We start from the raw sequence: 13,450 nt of genomic DNA on the forward strand, positions 1-13,450 counted from the left end.
ATAGATCATACTCTTTAAGAAGCAAATGTCCAAGCATGTCTAGTGATCTGGTGGGGGCAGGTTTGGTTTGAAAAGTCAACTTTAGTAATGAGATGCTTAACCATTTGCACCACCAACCATGTACTCCTAAACTGACTGTAATGATTAATAAAAGCATGCAGACATTGGGCAGGATCACTGAGAAAATCTACTGAAGCAATGTATCTACTTTCATTTACTTCTGTTTTGAATCAAGTTGTGATAAGGGAATATATTCTACCTTAAATAGAAATCTCTACATCATAACTTATTACTTAGTTTAAGTTTATTCTATTAATAATATCAGAAGAAAAGAACAGTTTTTTTGGAAAGGAAAACAGTAAACAAGTTTAACTTTTGAGTATTTTCTCTCCTGAAAATACCTCTTAATCTAGAAGAATTTTTCAAAAATCTATTAATTTTGTGAATTTTAAAGTAAACAGGAAAATAACAAATGAGAAAAGACATTGATTCTCTTAGTGTGTTTAGTTAGAAAAGAGGTATATCATTATATCCTATATTGAAACACCAGTAGCCAAGAAATGAAAAAACGTATTGCGATGGGAAAGTCTGTGGTTAGGGACCTCTCTAAAGTACTCAAGAGCAACGGTGTCTCTCTGGAGACTAAGGTGCGCCTGATACAGGCCATGGTCTTTGCAATCACTTGTTATGCATCAGAGAGTTGGGAGTATAGAAGGAGAATTGATGTCTTTGAGCTTTGGTGCTGGAGAAGAGTATTGAATGTACCATGGACTGCCAAGAAAACAAACAGATTCATCCTAGAGAGGGTTAAACCAGGCTGCTCCTTGGAGGCAAGGATTCTGGGGCTTCGTCTGACATACTTTGGACATGTTGTAAGGAGGGACAGGTCTTTACAGAGGGACATCATTCTGGGTAGAGTAGAGGGACAGCACAGGAAGGGAAGACCCTCTATGAGGTAGATTGATTCAGTAACTGGGGTAATCAGGATGGGTGTGTCAGAGGCAATGAGATTGGCGCAGGATAGAGCACGGTTTAGGGCTGTTGTACATATGGTCACTATGAGTCGCAAATGACTCAACGGCACATAACAACAACAACAACAACATATTGAAACAATGGAGGTAGATGTGTTGGAGTTAGTGAGAATGGCTAAGGATAGGGCAAGCTTCAGATCTGTTGTACATAAGGTAGCTATGAGTCGCAGGCGACTTGACAGCACGTAATAACAACAACATATTGAGGCAAAGGAAAAAGGCCATCATGAAAGAAGTAACAACTCTTTGTTGCTGTGACAACAAAGTCTGGTGACAGATCATTTTGCCACCTGTCTGATCTTTCTGGTCTCTCTTCAAAGTTCCTGAGACAGTAAATAGCTAACTTCAGTAATGGGCACACACTCTACAAAGAATCCAAGAGAATTTTCTTGATCTAAGATCTCTTTATTTTTTCAAAGTTTTCCATGACTTTAATGCCTAAAGTGAGAGTAATAGGCTAATCTAAGGTAAGGAAAGGCTGACTAGAAAATTCTAGGGAAAGTTTTTCCCCTCAATATTTTCAATCCAAAAATTTTCCCTCAAATTTAGAAATTGCACCCTTGGCCCACCTTCTCAAAATACTGTCTTTTTCAAATAAATCAGGCTCTTTGACCACTAACTAAATAATTTGATTTGATAAATAATAACAAACACAGTGTGTGTGTCTAATATATTCTAATTACTGTGTTTGATATCTGGAATACCAAAGTGAAAAAGGAAGACAGTTTTTTACTTCAGGAGGGAAATGGAAATGGGTAAAAAAACCCAACAGTTTCACCTTGGTTTTAGGCAAACAAGAATTGTGTGATGTATCAAACAAGCTCTTACCTTAGGGAAGATGTTCAGGAAGGTTTTCATGAGGTTGTAACCTTTGAAACCTAAAGAAAAATAATAAATTCAGTCATCTAGAATTTTGTGGTGAGCACATCCTAGAGAGAATGGATAATAGGGGCAAAGAGGGGAAAAATGACATAATTTGGAAAATATAGTACATAGCAGCATTTGACAATCTGTCCTGGGGTGTGGCAGAGTGGGAAAAGTAGGAAAAAATGGATAGAGACTCAGATAATATAGGGCCTTTAGGCCTTGAGAAGACTTTTAATTTTATCCTAGGATAAAAAAAAAAGGAAGCTTTAATCAAGAAAACTACATGATACAATTTACATCTGAAATGTCCTCTAAATGCTGAGGAATAGTGACCTATGAAGAACATGAATGAAAGTAAGAAAATTAGTTGGGTTAATATTGTAGCATGTTAGAAAGTCTCCTTTGTCATGAAAGTGTACTTTAAGGCAAGTTAGTTCAGAAATCATTTGGATATAAAATCAACAGTAATTTCTTGTTATTGTTAGGTGCTGTCAAATTGATTACGATTCATAGTGACCCACAAACAACAGATCTGAACTGCACTCTACCCCACACCAGCCTCATGATCTCTGATATGCTCCAGGCCATTGCTAAAGTCACTGTGTCAGTCCATCTTGTCAAAGGTCTTTTCTTTATCTAACCCTCCACACTTCCCAGCATGAGATATTTTATCAAGGGCAAATCCCTTCTGACAACATGACCAAAGTATGTGAGAGGAAATATCACCAATCCTCTGCATCATCCAGTTGCTTCCTATGCATCTGAAAATTGGACAATGACCAAGGATGACAGCAGAAGAATCAATGCCTTTGAATTTTGGTGTTGGACAAAAGTGATAAATATCCCATAGACTGCCAAAAGCAAAGCAAGTCTATCTTGGAGGAAGCAATGGAAGTATTTCTGTAGATGAGTGAAAAGATAAAGACTTTTTGACATAAGTAACTGACAGATGGACTGGTGGTATTGAAGAATGATGAGAAAAAAATTGTGTGATAATGCAATATTGCTGTTTTGAGATAATAAGACAAGGTATTTGTATTTATAGACTATTTTCACAATGCGAGTTCATCCTTGTGTTATATACACAGGTTGTTTATGAATGACTGGTGAAATTTCAATAAAAATCTTGTTCATTCAGTCAGTGCCAGAACTCAGACACTCCTAGAATATTAGCATGTGGAAAGTGGCTAACAAACCAGATATAAAATATTCTTCACTTTCCAATAATAGTTTCTTGATGGTAAGCCAATATTTTGCTCTTATGACACTGGCACCAGATGAACCTAAATCCATTGCAGTCGATTAGATAACGAGAAAGAATGCTATGAAAAAGCTTTCTCTCGATTAAAATGAGTGATTACTAACCACTGCTTTTTGTTGTCTCCATTTGAGCCAGCATATTATTTTGGTATGTATCTATACACGTTCTTTGAAATGTAATAACTCAGTTACTCGGTAAACTAAAATAATGGCCATCTCTTTAAACTAGAATTACACAAATAGGGTTAAAAAGAACACTTTTGGTTTCAGAGGACACATAGAAAAGACATGTTTGTTGTTGATTTTCTTGTACACAGTTTATCATAGAAAATGACTTCTCAAATTAATTTTATAAGATTTCTAAAACATTCATTTGATAATTTCATCTGGAGAGTTGATGATGGAAATGGTGCCTTGCTGTTGTACCCTAAAGATATCTGATGCCATATGCAATAAAGATGAGATTACATTTGCTTATGATTTTAAACAAAAGAAAATTTCCTTCTGGAATTATTTATTTCTCAGCTGAGATGGTGACACATCTGGCCTTAGCCTGCTTTCCCTTCTGACTGAGTCATATTATTGGAAATGATAAGAAATTTCAACTAGTTAATAATCTTTCTTTTTAAAACACATTTACAGGCTTTTTCATCTATTCTGCCAAAATGTATACTGATAGGTTGGCTTGAAGCATACTGCTTACAAGTAAGCAGACAAAACAATATTTGTAATTTAGAAAGAGCTAAGAACCAGAATGACTAATAGCTTTGAAACAACAAAACAAAACAAAATTCATGACATGTTTTAGTTCTCTCTCTGCTGGCTCTGGAAAATATTAGCATGTAAGTACTGCTGTTGTTTTCTTCTAATTAAAAATTTCTTTTAGGAATAAAACCTGAAAGTAATATTAATCTAACTTCCTTTGATCACAGTATTTAAGTGAATAGCGTCAGAACAGGAAAGAATTAGCCAAGCAAGTTGGTGTTATAAAGTTGATTCTGACTCACAGTAACCAGGTAGAATAGAGCAGAACTGATCGATATGATTTCCTAGGTTATAATCTTCTCAGAAAGAGACCAACAGGTCTTTTCTCCAGTGGAGTCACTGAGAAGTCAAACAACTGACCTTTTGATTAATAATCAAGCACTTAACCACTGAGCCAACTCAAGGACTGGAAAGCAGGCAGGCACAACACCTTAGTATCAGGGCAGGTTTGGGTTCAAGATGGATCTCCGCTGGGCTATCCAACATCATGCTTCTCATGGTTTCTCTGAACCCAGTAATATTTGTAATTAGTTAATAAAATTTACATGTACTTCTCATATTAGAGATAAAACATAAAATATTGTGAGATAAATAGGTGTTCATAAAGAATAATAGAACAGCAGAAAAAAAATATAGTTTGGCTTCCCGATAAATAAAAATAGGTAACATGATGCTGAAAATCGTGCCAAAGACATGCATATCTTTAGAAAGCAGACTTCTTTATTGTTTTTCACTACCATAGAAGACAGATTTACTACCAGTTCACTTTGAACCAGTAAGATATGCCCCAATTTCCTGAAGCCAGATGGCAAAATCACTTCCGGTGGGGCAGATGGCGCTATTGATGTTCAGTCTCTTAACTGCATCAGACTTGGAAGATACCCTGGGATCCAGCTAATGAACCAAGGAGATAGAGAAAAGCCTTTGATACTGGCCGAAGCAACAAGGGAAAAAAAAACTATCAGAAAGGTCTGTGCAGCTTTAGACACTCACACAGTATATTTGTGCATGAAATGGAGTATTCAGAGCAAGCCAAGTTACTTTCAGTGAGCACTTGGGATATTCAAGAAGCTTCATCAACTGATCCTCTTTATGTGAGATTGCAGTAATGCTTCTAAGTACCAGATGTGCTTGCCCTGAAAGGGAATAGAAAAACTGGACACATCCATATTCATTAGTTAGGTAATACCAAGGCTAATTTATAAAAACAACTACTTGCTGAGGTTACACTTGCAACAAACACTAGATAGAATTATTGCTGCCCTGGAAAACTTTTCAGGAAATATCTTACCTTTGAATCAAACATAAATTATATTGAAAATAATAATCACCCCCAAATTCAATACTAGGAACAGAAATCTAGGTGTTTATTATATTCAGTGTGATTAAATTTCATAAAAAATTAAAGACATTTTTCAATCAGGAAAGAAAATTCTAATAAATTATTTTTGTTTCGTGAGCTTTCCTAATATCACAGAACAAGTCTTTTCAGAATTGATACCTTTGCACTGTGGTCTTGGGCAAGAGCACGGAACATCCCATGGGCAGCCAAAAAAACAAGCAAATATGTCTTGGAGAGGGTACAGCTAGAGTGTTGTTTGGAGGCAGGAATGATGAGGCTTCACCTCACATACTTTGAGCATGTTATTAGGAGGGGCTATTCCTCAGAGAGGAACATGATGCTAGGAAGGGTCAGCAAAAGAGAGGAAGCCCTTGACCAGATGGATTGACATGGTGACTGTTCCAGCGGGCTCTTGTGTGTCAGGAAGTTTGTGGATAGCACAGGTTAAAACAGAGTTCAGATCTTTTGTTCATAGGGTGGCTTTAAGTCATACTCAATTTGATGGCACCTAATAGTAATGAGGTGATTTTAAACATCAGAAATTTATTGTTTCACAGTTTTAGAGACTAGAGGTCATGGTTAGTATCTCTCTGAAGACTTTAAAAGGAAATACTTTCTTGCTTCTCTAAGATTCTGGTAGCTCAAACACCCCTCCTTGACTTGCAAATGAATCTTCACATGATAGTCATATCTGTCTGTCTTCCTGTGTTTCTTCTCTCTCTCTCTTTTTATAAGACACGACTCAGATTGGGGGGGGGGGGCGGCGCTGGGCTGCATGGGCCGGGAATCGAACCCGGGCTTCCCACGTGGCTGGAGAGAATTCTACCACTGAACCACCCATGCACTGCTGGTGCCCGCCCGGCCCTCTCCCGCCAGTCAGGAAATCAAAAAGCTTATCGCGATGGAAAAGTCTGCTGTTAGGGACATCTCTAATGTACTCAGGAACAACGGTGTCTCTCTGGAGACTAAGGTGCGCCTGACACAGGTCATGGTATTTGCAATCGCTTGTTATGCATCAGAGAGTTGGACAATGACTAGGGAGGACAGGAGAGTGGATGCTTTTGAGCTGTGGTGCTGGAGAAGGGTACTGAATGTACCATGGACTGCCAGGAAAACAAACAGATTCATCTTGGAGAGGATTAAACCAAGCTACTCCTTGGAGGCAAGGATTCTGGGGCTTGATCTGACATACTTTGGACACGTTGCAAGGAGGGACGGGTCCTTGGAGAGGGACATCATGCTTGGGAGGGTGGAGGGACAGCGCAGGAGGGGAAGACCCTCTATGAGATGGATTGATTCGGTGACTGGGGTAATCGGGATGGGTGTGTCAGAGGCAGTGCGGTTGGCGCAGGATAGAGCAGGGTTTAGGGCTGTTGTGCATAGGGTCGCTATGAGTCGAAAACGACTCGACGGCACATAACAACAACCACAACAACAACCCAGATTGGATCCTACTTTGATGAGACCTTAGGTTAACAATTTGTAATATAAATTGATCTTAAAAAAAATAACTCTAAGAACATACAGAAATGATGTTAATTATAGAGCGGAGTTCAGGTCTTTTTGGGCCAGGATCACTATGAGTCATATTTGACTTGATGATATTTAACTACTGCTATGTGAGACTAATGTTGTTAATTTAGAGGAACATACTTCCACTTTGTACATCACTCTTTGTCAATGTGCTGTATGAAGTAATCTGGGTTTGCTGTGATGCTGAACCTTGTGTCATTGGGGCATCGAATAACAAAATGGTTTTCCAATGTAGACAGTGTCTGGTGGAGCTCCCAGTTGTAAAATGGGTTTGTAAGTAGCAGTGGCGTCCACTCTCTAAACCACATGCCTCTGGAAACTATATGAATTTGGAGAAAACACTACAGTTATGAGAAAACAATAGGTCTTTTGTTCATAGAGTCACAATGAGTTTAACTCGACTTGACGACAATCAACAACAGCAATTTCCAAATAAAGTTGTATTCTTAAGTACCAGAGGTTACAATTTTACCTTTAATTTTGAGAGAACACAATTCAACCTTTAAAACAGCAATATCTGGGAACAGGTTGAATTGTGTTCTCCCAAAATTAAAGGCAAAATTAGAATTAATTACCTTAGAAAGGAAGAGTGTCTTACTTCTGGAACTCAACTTCAGTACAATGTAGATTTAGATTACCATACACTGCAAAGGGTATTTAACAGATTCAATTAAAACTCTATAGATAGAGATTATTTTATATTATATGAGTATGTTGTTGTTAGGTACCATCGAGTCACAACTGACTTATAGCTGACTTTCCAGTAGACAGTAAATCACAGGGAAACAGATTGCACATCCCTCTACTGATTCAAATCACCTGATTTTGCATTGGCAGTGCAACTTCTTACCACTCACTCACCAGAACTTTCTTATATGAGTGTAGCAATGTGCTTATAAATGGAAGAAAGAGATAGCAGAGTAAAAGTCAGAGATAGGTATATTACAATAGGAGCAAAAATCAGAGCACAGTGAGATTATAAGCTATGGAATGTGAGAAGACTCCAAAAGGTAAAAGAAGGTAAAGCATTGGATGTTTTTCTAGTGTCCAGATGCAATATAGCTTCACAGACACCTTGGTTTTATTCCAATAAGTATAATTTATAGACAGTAGAATTTGCATTAATTTTAAGTGTACAAATAAATATTTTATTACATAATTATGCAACCATCGCCATATTAAAAAAAGTATCTCATAACTACTTATAATAATTTTGTGTGGGATGTTTTCTCTATGGGGTTTTGTTTTTCCTATTACAGCAGCAACAATGCATGATGGACTTTTTGGATTGAAAGAAACATAAAAACAACATATATGTATTACTTTTATAGTTATAGATGTCATAAATGCAAAAAGAACCTTTACAGAGGAAGATTTCTAGAAGAGTTGAGATAAGGTTCTTGGAGGGCTCAATTTATATTCACAGAGTTGTTCTTTTTGGAGGTTCTTTGGGAGAGTGGTCCCCTTATTGGTGGCCTTTAAGGGGATAGTCCATTTTCTTGCTTTTGTTTTTCTTCAGCTTTTGAAGGCTAGTCTTGTCCCTTTCTTCCATCTTCAAAGATAAAAACAAAACATCTTCAAATCACTCTCTAACTCCGACTCTCTTGTTTCCGTCATCTAAGGACCCTATCTATGAAGAATTCAAAATGTCATTACAAAGACAGGGAGAGAAGAAAAGACAAAGATGGATGTCCAAAGAGAATCTGAATATTTCACTAAAGTGCTGAGAATCCAAAACAAACGGGGAAAATCAGGAAGTTAAGGAGTTGAACAGAAGATTTTAAGGGCAGCTTGAAGAAACAAAACAAAACATTATAATCAAATGTGGAAACAGTTGAAATCAGAAAATCAAAAGAGCCAAATGAACAAACTCTGGATTCTTAAGCTGAAGAAAATGAAATTCAAGACTTAAGTTTCAATACTTAAGGGCAGAATTTTTAATGACTCGGGAAGCATTAAAAGAAGATGGAAGGAGTTACTGTACCAAAAAGAATTGGCTGACACAGAAAAAAAAATGATGAAATGACGTGTGATTAAGATGCAGTGGTGATGAAGGAAGAAGTTCAAGCTGCTCTGAAGAAACTGACAAAAACCAAGACCCCCAAAATTGATAGGATACCAACTGGCATATTTCAGCAAAGAGATGCTGCCCTGGATGTGCTCACCAGGTTGTGTCAAGAAATCTGGAGAATAACTACCTGGCCAAAGGACTGGAAGAGATCAACGTTTATTCTCATTCCAAAAACAGGTGATCTTACAGAGGGTGGACATTATCAAACAATATCACTAATATTACACACAATCAAAATATTGCTGAAGATTTTTCAAAAATGACTGGAACAGTACATCAACAGAAATCTACCAGAAATATAGCCAGGTTTAGAAGAGGCTGTGGCACTTGGGATGTTATTGTCAATGTCAGGCTGAAAGTAAAGAGTACCAGAGGAATTGCTATCCATGTTTCACTGACTATATAAAGGCATTTGACTGTGTAAATCACAACAAATTGTGGCTAACCTTGAGAAGCATGGGAATCTCAGAACACTTGATGACTCATGTGAAACTTATACTTGGACCAGGAAACAGTTATCAGAACAGAGCAAGAAAACATTGCATGGTTCAAAATCAGAAAAGGAGTGTCAGGATGTGTCTCTATACCTTTTCAGTCTATATGCAGAACAGATCATTTGGGAGGCTGGACTTTGTGAGGAGTAATGTGGCATATGTTTGGAGGATGACTCATCAATAACTTGCATTGTGTAAATGACACACCTTTGTTCACCAAAACTGAGGAAGAACTGAAGCATTTGCAGCAGAAAGTCAATGACTGTAGTTTTCAAATATGAATCGATGCTCAATATCAAGAAGACAAAGATTCTCACCACTGGGCTAAGTGGCAGCACCATGATGGATGGAGAAGAGATTGAGATTATTAACAATTTCAGCTTGCTTGGCTCCACAATCAACATTCTTAGCACCAGCAGTCAGAAAATCAAAATATGAATTGCAGTTGGGAAATATGTTCTTAAAGACATTTTCAAAGTGCTAAACAGCAACAACATCAGTCTAGAGATTAAGATGCACCAGATTCAGTCCATGATCTTTCCAATAACTTACTATGCTTCAGAGAGCTGGACAACAATTAAGAGTGACAAAAGAAGAGTTGATGCATTTGAGTTGTGATGCTGGAGAAAAGTATTAAACATACCATGGACTCCTGAAAAAACAGATCTGTCTTAGAGAAGTTGAAACCAAGCTGCTTTTTGGAATGAAGGATTGTGAAGTACCATCTCCTATACTTTGGGCATGTGGCCAGGAGAAACCAGACCTTGGTGAAGGTTATCTTGCTTGGATAGGTAGAAAGAGTTTTAGGAGAAGATGATCCCAGATGAGAAGGATTAACTCAATAACTGGGGTAATAGGAGCAGGTCATACTGTTCAAGATAGGGCGGGATTCAGAGCTATTGTACATAGGGTTGCTATGAGTCACAGGAAAATCAGTGACATATAACAAAAATGCAACAAGAAGTACCACATAATTCCATTGGTTACAATCAGAATATTAGCATAATTTTCTATCCTAAGAACGTTAACTTAATAAAATCTACAGAGTCCCTTTACATCTGGTTAGTAATATATTCACAGATTTTTGGGATGATGATGCAGCTAGACCATCTTTGGGAAGGCAGATGGCATATGCAGATTTCTGGTATCTTAAATTATATGGGAATAATGGCAAATTATGGGTAACATTGATTAAAAGAGGAATCCCAGAGACTTAAATGTGCTCATGTGAAACCTATACCTAGACCAGGTTGTTTCCCGAATAGAAGAAACCACTCTTGGTTTAAAATCAAGAAAAGTGTACATCAGGGCTATATGCTTTCATCATTCCTATTTAAACTGTTGTTGTTGTTGTTATTGTTGTTATGTGCCATCAAGTCGCTTGTGACCTTATGTACAAGAGCCCTATATTCTGCTCTATACTGTGCCAACTTCACCGTCTCCAACACACTTATTCCCACCACCCCAAACATAGAATCGATCCATCTCATCAAAGGTCTTCCTCTCCTGCGCTGTCCCTCAACTCTCCCAAACATGATATCCCTCTTCAAGGACCAGTCCCTCCTTATAACATGTCCAAAGTATGTCAGGCAAATCTTCAGAATCCTTGACTCCAATGGCCTTCTACAGACCTCTGCTTATTGATAATGGAACAGTTAAACAGTTGATGATTGGTCTTCAGTGAAGAACGAGGCTCAACAAGAATTCAAGGATTCCCAAGGAGGAATGGGTGAGTCCCGCAACTCCCAGCCCCCTCCTGCCGAGCTTGCACTGCACCACCTGCACTTCACCACTTCTGCAGCTCCATGAGGCTTCCACTGCCGGAACCTATGGATTCCCTCACCCAAGATAAATGGTAGGCACTGGGCCTCCCCAAGACTGGTGCAGTGGAGCAGCCACACTGCCGAAAGATGGACTTGTTCTGGGGAGAATTCTTGGAGCCAAGATGGCAGGGATGGGAGAAGCAGGAGGCCACCTGTGGGAGATGCGGCCCAGCCACCCCCCCACCACCACCTGCAGGTTTGGGTTTCCTTGGACAGGCCAGAAAAGAAGATCACTAATACAATGGATTGTTGAAAGTCACTTTGAGTTGTCTACTTGATAACACTTAACAGTGGCAGCATGTCCAAGAGGAACGACATCCTAAATGCACCACATATTTTGATCTGTTGAATGCCTCTGCCAAAAGCTGTTTAGAACTGGGGGGAGTCTGTTCACAACTCTCAGGTTCCCTTTGCCATTTATAAAGGGGGAGGGCAGTGACACCTACTTCAAATTACAGTATTACCACTTATGGGGGGGGGTGTAAAAGTGGCGGTGCTGGAATTGGGGATGCTGCCCCTGGCCACATAGTCTTGGGTCAGGCGAGGGGCCCAGCCTGGGGTGGGGGCAATTGGAGGGGGAGTGTACCAGCCAGCCCCTGGGGGGGGTGTTGCCTTGCTCGGGGCAGGCTGTCTTCGGCCCCTGGCTTGGGGTGAGCTGTCATGACCCTCAGGGAGAGCTCCTCAGTCCCCAGGTTGTGCCGTCTGACCCCTGGGTAGAAAATAATGCCTAGGGTATCCAGGGAATTTTATCTAGGCTACTTTCTGCCACCCTATCCCCCAGTAAACCTGAAAGTAACACCCTCAAAGCCCTTCTATTTGTAACTCACAAATTTGTTCTCTCTAGGTTTGCCCTCTTTCTTACAGGTGACTTTAACACTGAGTTTTACTCCAGACCTGACCCTCAACCCAGTGCTAGTGACAAAAAGGAAATACAACTGCCAGCTAAGGAAGCAAAGGAGGAAGGAGCCTCTGGGTTCAACCAGCCATCCCCACTGGACCCACCTGGGAAAACACTTTGCAGTCCAGAAAGGAGCAAATGTCAGGAAAATATCTTCTAACAGAACAAGAAAGCAAGCAGCTTTAACCCAAGGCCACCAGTAAGGTGATAAAGTATCCTCCCTTTCCCCCTTCACATCAATTCCCCCATTCAGCATGAAGAAGCCAGAGAGTCTGCGTCCAGTTCCCAAATCAATAAGACAGTTGGTTTAATCACCATTGGACTATGCTTATCATACCCCTGTAGCATCTGGTCTCCACTGGATCCTTTCCATTTACTTCACCTGCTCCCCCCACCAACCATATTGTGCAGCTCTGCAACTGCACCCCTGCAATTTTCATCCCTGCCCATCCTCACCCTTCTGCCTCAAACCCTCACACCCTTGTACCCCCAATATGTTTTTTCCCAATAAAATTTAAAAATAAAACAAACCCAGCAATAACAACAAAAAAAAACTAACAACCAAACACAAAAACCAAAAAACAATAACAACAAAAAACTGACACAAAAAAACAACCAAAAATCATTTGAGAAGCTAGACTCCATTAAGAAAATGTGGTATCAAGATCAGATGAAGGCTCATCAACAACTTGCACTATACAAATGACACAACTTTGCTTGCTGGATGTGAGGAGGACTTGAAATGCTTGCTGCAGAAGATCAAAGACTACAGTAAAATCTCAACATCAAGAAAACAAAAATCCTCACCTCTGGGAAAATAGGAAATATCATGACCTATGGAGAAGAAATAGAAATTGTCAATGATTTCATCTTGCCCATATCCATAATCAATACCCTCGGCACTTTTGTTGTTCGGTGCCATTTAGTCTACTGGCACTAGTGATCAGGAAATCAAAAGATGAATAGTGCAACAATGAATGAGTGGAATCCCAAAATCTCTGTAAATGTTTATGAAAATTAATAAAATATAATTATAGAAAAAAAAGATGTATTGCATTGAAAAAAATCTGTTGTTAATGACTTCTTTAAAGTGCTGAATAAATAAAGAACCCTACTCTTGAGTGGGAGAAGGGAGGGACTATCTAAAGGGAACAGAGTAGATTAGAACAGATATTATACATATTGCAATTGACAATCTGGAATGAGACATGCTTCATAAAGTGAATGAGAAGAGGGAGGAAAAGATATATCTGTGAATAAATGAAAACCCATCCTTTCTGTAGACTTCTGCTAAAATAATAGGTTTTTTTAAAAAAAATTAACGTGCTTAAAGAGCAATGATGTTAGTTTAAAGACTAAGGTG

The 13,450-nt window shown here is 38.9% G+C and overlaps 1 non-coding gene across 1 annotated transcript; it reads right to left on the minus strand.

Annotated features, from left to right (window-relative positions):
- Positions 1-6,040: 6,040 nt before the first annotated feature.
- TRNAG-GCC lies at positions 6,041-6,111 on the minus strand. Its single transcript has one exon. It is a non-coding gene; the product is annotated as a tRNA-Gly (tRNA).
- Between the last annotated feature and the right edge of the window lie 7,339 nt (positions 6,112-13,450).

This window comes from Elephantulus edwardii, unplaced genomic scaffold, assembly GCF_000299155.1.
Source record: "Elephantulus edwardii isolate Elephantulus edwardi_28Jun2011 unplaced genomic scaffold, EleEdw1.0 scaffold00065, whole genome shotgun sequence".
Taxonomy (NCBI): Eukaryota; Metazoa; Chordata; class Mammalia; order Macroscelidea; family Macroscelididae; genus Elephantulus; species Elephantulus edwardii.